The 5,000-nt window shown below is 62.4% G+C and overlaps 1 pseudogene; it reads left to right on the top strand.

Annotated features, from left to right (window-relative positions):
• The window catches only part of LOC124774652, a 7,965-nt pseudogene that overhangs the window by 640 nt on the left and 2,325 nt on the right, over positions 1-5,000 (top strand).

A 5,000-nucleotide genomic window follows, 5' to 3' on the forward strand; every position in this document is an offset into this window, starting at 1 on the left:
GTGCCGGCCTACGGCCCGGGTGCGCAGCCTGTCCTTCCGCGGGCCTCGGTTCGCGTCTGTTGGGCAGAGCCCCGGTGTCCTGGCTGGCTGCCCGGCGGTATATCTGGAGGAGTCGATTCGCCCCTTTGGGCGCTCGGGCTCCCGGCAAGCGCGCGCGGTTCTTCCCGGATGACGGACCTACCTGGCCCGGCCCCGGACCCGCGCCGCTGTTGGCTCGGGATGCTCTCGGGCGGAATAATCGCTCCCGTCAGCGGCGCTTCAGCTTTGGACAATTTCACGACCCGTCTTGAAACACGGACCAAGGAGTCTAACATGTGCGCGAGTCATTGGGCTGTACGAAACCTAAAGGCGTAATGAAAGTGAAGGTCTCGCCTTGCGCGGGCCGAGGGAGGATGGGGCTTCCCCGCCCTTCACGGGGCGGCGGCCTCCGCACTCCCGGGGCGTCTCGTCCTCATTGCGAGGTGAGGCGCACCTAGAGCGTACACGTTGGGACCCGAAAGATGGTGAACTATGCCTGGCCAGGACGAAGTCAGGGGAAACCCTGATGGAGGTCCGTAGCGATTCTGACGTGCAAATCGATCGTCGGAGCTGGGTATAGGGGCGAAAGACTAATCGAACCATCTAGTAGCTGGTTCCCTCCGAAGTTTCCCTCAGGATAGCTGGTGCTCGTACGAGTCTCATCCGGTAAAGCGAATGATTAGAGGCCTTGGGGCCGAAACGACCTCAACCTATTCTCAAACTTTAAATGGGTGAGATCTCCGGCTTGCTTGATATGCTGAAGCCGCGAGCAAACGACTCGGATCGGAGTGCCAAGTGGGCCACTTTTGGTAAGCAGAACTGGCGCTGTGGGATGAACCAAACGCCGAGTTAAGGCGCCCGAATCGACGCTCATGGGAAACCATGAAAGGCGTTGGTTGCTTAAGACAGCAGGACGGTGGCCATGGAAGTCGGAATCCGCTAAGGAGTGTGTAACAACTCACCTGCCGAAGCAACTAGCCCTGAAAATGGATGGCGCTGAAGCGTCGTGCCTATACTCGGCCGTCAGTCTGGCAGTCATGGCCGGTCCTTGCGGCCGGCCGCGAAGCCCTGACGAGTAGGAGGGTCGCGGCGGTGGGCGCAGAAGGGTCTGGGCGTGAGCCTGCCTGGAGCCGCCGTCGGTGCAGATCTTGGTGGTAGTAGCAAATACTCCAGCGAGGCCCTGGAGGGCTGACGCGGAGAAGGGTTTCGTGTGAACAGCCGTTGCACACGAGTCAGTCGATCCTAAGCCCTAGGAGAAATCCGATGTTGATGGGGGCCGTCATAGCATGATGCGCTTTGTGCTGGCCCCCGTTGGGCGAAAGGGAATCCGGTTCCTATTCCGGAACCCGGCAGCGGAACCGATACAAGTCGGGCCCCTCTTTTAGAGATGCTCGTCGGGGTAACCCAAAAGGACCCGGAGACGCCGTCGGGAGATCGGGGAAGAGTTTTCTTTTCTGCATGAGCGTTCGAGTTCCCTGGAATCCTCTAGCAGGGAGATAGGGTTTGGAACGCGAAGAGCACCGCAGTTGCGGCGGTGTCCCGATCTTCCCCTCGGACCTTGAAAATCCGGGAGAGGGCCACGTGGAGGTGTCGCGCCGGTTCGTACCCATATCCGCAGCAGGTCTCCAAGGTGAAGAGCCTCTAGTCGATAGAATAATGTAGGTAAGGGAAGTCGGCAAATTGGATCCGTAACTTCGGGATAAGGATTGGCTCTGAGGATCGGGGCGTGTCGGGCTTGGTCGGGAAGTGGGTCAGCGCTAACGTGCCGGGCCTGGGCGAGGTGAGTGCCGTAGGGGTGCCGGTAAGTGCGGGCGTTTAGCGCGGGCGTGGTCTGCTCTCGCCGTTGGTCGGCCTCGTGCTGGTCGGCGGTGCAGGATGCGCGCGCCTGCGCGGCGTTCGCGCCCCGGTGCTTCAACCTGCGTGCAGGATCCGAGCTCGGTCCCGTGCCTTGGCCTCCCACGGATCTTCCTTGCTGCGAGGCCGCGTCCGCCTTAGCGTGCTCCTCCGGGGGCGCGCGGGTGCGCGGATTCTCTTCGGCCGCCATTCAACGATCAACTCAGAACTGGCACGGACTGGGGGAATCCGACTGTCTAATTAAAACAAAGCATTGCGATGGCCCTAGCGGGTGTTGACGCAATGTGATTTCTGCCCAGTGCTCTGAATGTCAACGTGAAGAAATTCAAGCAAGCGCGGGTAAACGGCGGGAGTAACTATGACTCTCTTAAGGTGGCCAAGTGGCGGCGGTGTGGCTGCATCCGGACTTGGCTTTTCGAAGTGCGGTCTTGATGTAGTCGTGCTGCTGCTGCGAGGTGCCTTCCTTGGGTTGTAGTTACAGGGAGAGTGATGCGCAATACATGGGCATAGCCCTCTTAGCCTCTCCTCTCCTGCGGTCTTCTCCCCTTCTCGTGGGCCCGCTGATTTTCGCAGAGTGGAAGACCGCACCAGGGGCTTGGGGGGGTTACCAGCCCCCCCTCGCACTATCCCTTTGTTAGTTGGGGGCAGTATTCAGAGAAAAAGTGGTGGCCCTTCCGCTGAAGGTGCCACCCCAACTTCCCCAGCACCTAGCCGGCCAACCGGCCGTGCCGAAAATTTTGTAACTTTTGCAGCTATGTATACCTGTAGTGAGTGCCACCGCAGCTTCACCACCAAGAACGGTCTCGGGGTCCATCGCCGCCGCCAACACCTTGCGGCCGCCAACGCGGAGATCGTCACGGAGAGGCATCGCGCGAGGTGGACGGAGGAAGAAGTCCTGTCGCTCGCCAAGGCAGAGGCCGAACTGTTCCTCGAGAGGGACGCCCGGTTCTTCTTTGTAAATCAAGAACTCATCAGGATGTTCCCCGACCGAACGCTTGAGGCAATCAAGTGCCGACGGCGGCAAGCTGCCCACAAGCAGCTTGTCCGCCAATTCATGGAGGCGCTTGAGATCGGTCGGGGGGAAGAGCCGGCGTCCCGCCGGGGAGCAGCGAGCCCGCTGCCTGACGCGGGCGAGGCCGCTGCGCCGCCCGTCGACGCAGCCGAGGACTTCGCGGCCGACACCACCGGGCCGCCGCCGGAGGGGCCGACTGACGCCGCCATCTGGGAGCATCTGGCGGGGCTACCCGCTTCCGCCCAGCGTTTCTCTGCCCTGGATCGTGTCATAGGTCTGGGGCGGGGCACGCCGCCCGATGTCATCCTGGGCATGCTCCCGGATGCCCTTGCGTCGGTCGGGTCCAGAGGGGAGAGATCGATCACCAGGACACAGCGGCCGCGCCAACCATCGAAGCGGCCGCCTGCCGCGCCGCCGACGCAGAAGCGCAAGCGGCGCCGCTGGGAGTACGCGAGAACGCAGGATGCCTTCCGACGGTCGCGTGCACGTTGCGTGCGCGGCCTCTTGGATGGCACCCTGCTCCAGCCGCCACCTGCCATCCCTGGTCTGCTGGACTTCTGGGCGGACCTCTTCACCAAGAAGCCCATCTCCACCGCGGGCTTCATTCGTGACCGCCTCCTCCCGCACTCAGAGCCCGTCGCTCTTGAGTGCATATGGGGGCCGGTCACATATGAGGAGGTCGCCGCCGCGTTGCCGCCCAGGGGATCAGCAGCCGGGCCGGACGGCCTTACCCCAGCGGAGTTGCGGCGCCTGCCGCACGAAGTCCTGGTGAAAGTGATGAATCTCTTCCTTCTGGCCCGCGCCCTTCCGGAACGCCTGCTTCGCGCGCGGACGTCCCTTCTCCCGAAAACGGCTGCACCAACATCCCCCGCTGACTTTCGCCCCATTACGGTCTGCTCGGTGTTGGCGCGGACCTTTCACAAGGTTCTCGCGTCACGCCTGATGCGCGCATGTGCTGTGGACGAACGTCAGCGGGCATTCATCCCTCGGGATGGGATGTTGGAAAATACCTTCATCTTGGACACTGCTCTCACCGACGCAGTTCGCTCCTGCCGCTCTGTCTTTGTGGCGTCGATCGACGTATCTAAGGCATTCGATTCGGTAGATCATGCTGCCCTTCGCCCCGTGCTGAAGGCGCATGGCCTGCCGGATTGCTTTGTCGAGTATGTCGAGCGGTGCTACGAGGGCAGCACGACAGTGATAGCGGACGGCGCCGGCGTGGGCGTGTCTGTGCAGCCAGCACGGGGCGTTCGCCAGGGCGATCCCCTCTCCCCCCTCCTGTTCAACTTTGCGGTGGACTACGTTTTAGGCCAACTGCCCTCCCACATCGGAGCTCGGATCCTCGGTCGCAGAGTCAACGCTGCGGCCTTTGCAGATGACGTCTTGCTGTTTGCAGCGACCCCGAGGGGCTTGCAGTCCCTCATCGACGCAGCTACCGCAGCCCTCGCCCACCTGGGGCTGCAGATCAACGCCCGGAAGTGTTTCACCCTCGCCTTAGTCGCGTCAGGGCGCGAGAAGAAGGTGAAGGTGGACAGCAATGTCACCTTCACAGCAGGCAATACCACCATGCCTGCCCTGCGTGTGGGTGAAACCTTCCGGTACCTGGGGCTGCAATTTTCCACGGCGGGTCGCTGTGTCTTCAATCCACGTAGCCACCTGGTGGAGCAGCTTGACGTCATCTCCCGAGCTCCGCTGAAGCCGCAACAGCGCCTCCACGCTCTCACCAACGTACTTCTCCCTGGCCTGTACCACGGGCTGGCCCTCAGCCGCACCCGGGTGGGTGCATTGAAGTCGGCCGACGTTACCATCCGGGCCGCCGTCAGGAGATGGTTCCGCCTTCCGGCGGACACCCCCCTGGGATACTTCCACGCTCCTGTTGCCCAGGGGGGCCTCGGCATTCCATCTTGCCGATGGATGGGTCCGACCCTCCGTCGGTCCCGTCTCCTGGCGCTGAAGAAGATAGGGCCAGCCTGCGACGGTGCAGGCATGGATGAGGTGCAGCGTGAGATCGAGGTGCTGGAGCGCCACCTAATGTGGGAGGGCCACCTCCTCAAATCGTCAATGCAGGTTGGGGAAATGTGGGCGGCGCGCCTACACATCGCCATTGACGGTGCGG

The sequence above is a fragment of the Schistocerca piceifrons genome, unplaced genomic scaffold (genome assembly GCF_021461385.2).
Source record: "Schistocerca piceifrons isolate TAMUIC-IGC-003096 unplaced genomic scaffold, iqSchPice1.1 HiC_scaffold_968, whole genome shotgun sequence".
Lineage (NCBI taxonomy): Eukaryota > Metazoa > Arthropoda > Insecta > Orthoptera > Acrididae > Schistocerca > Schistocerca piceifrons.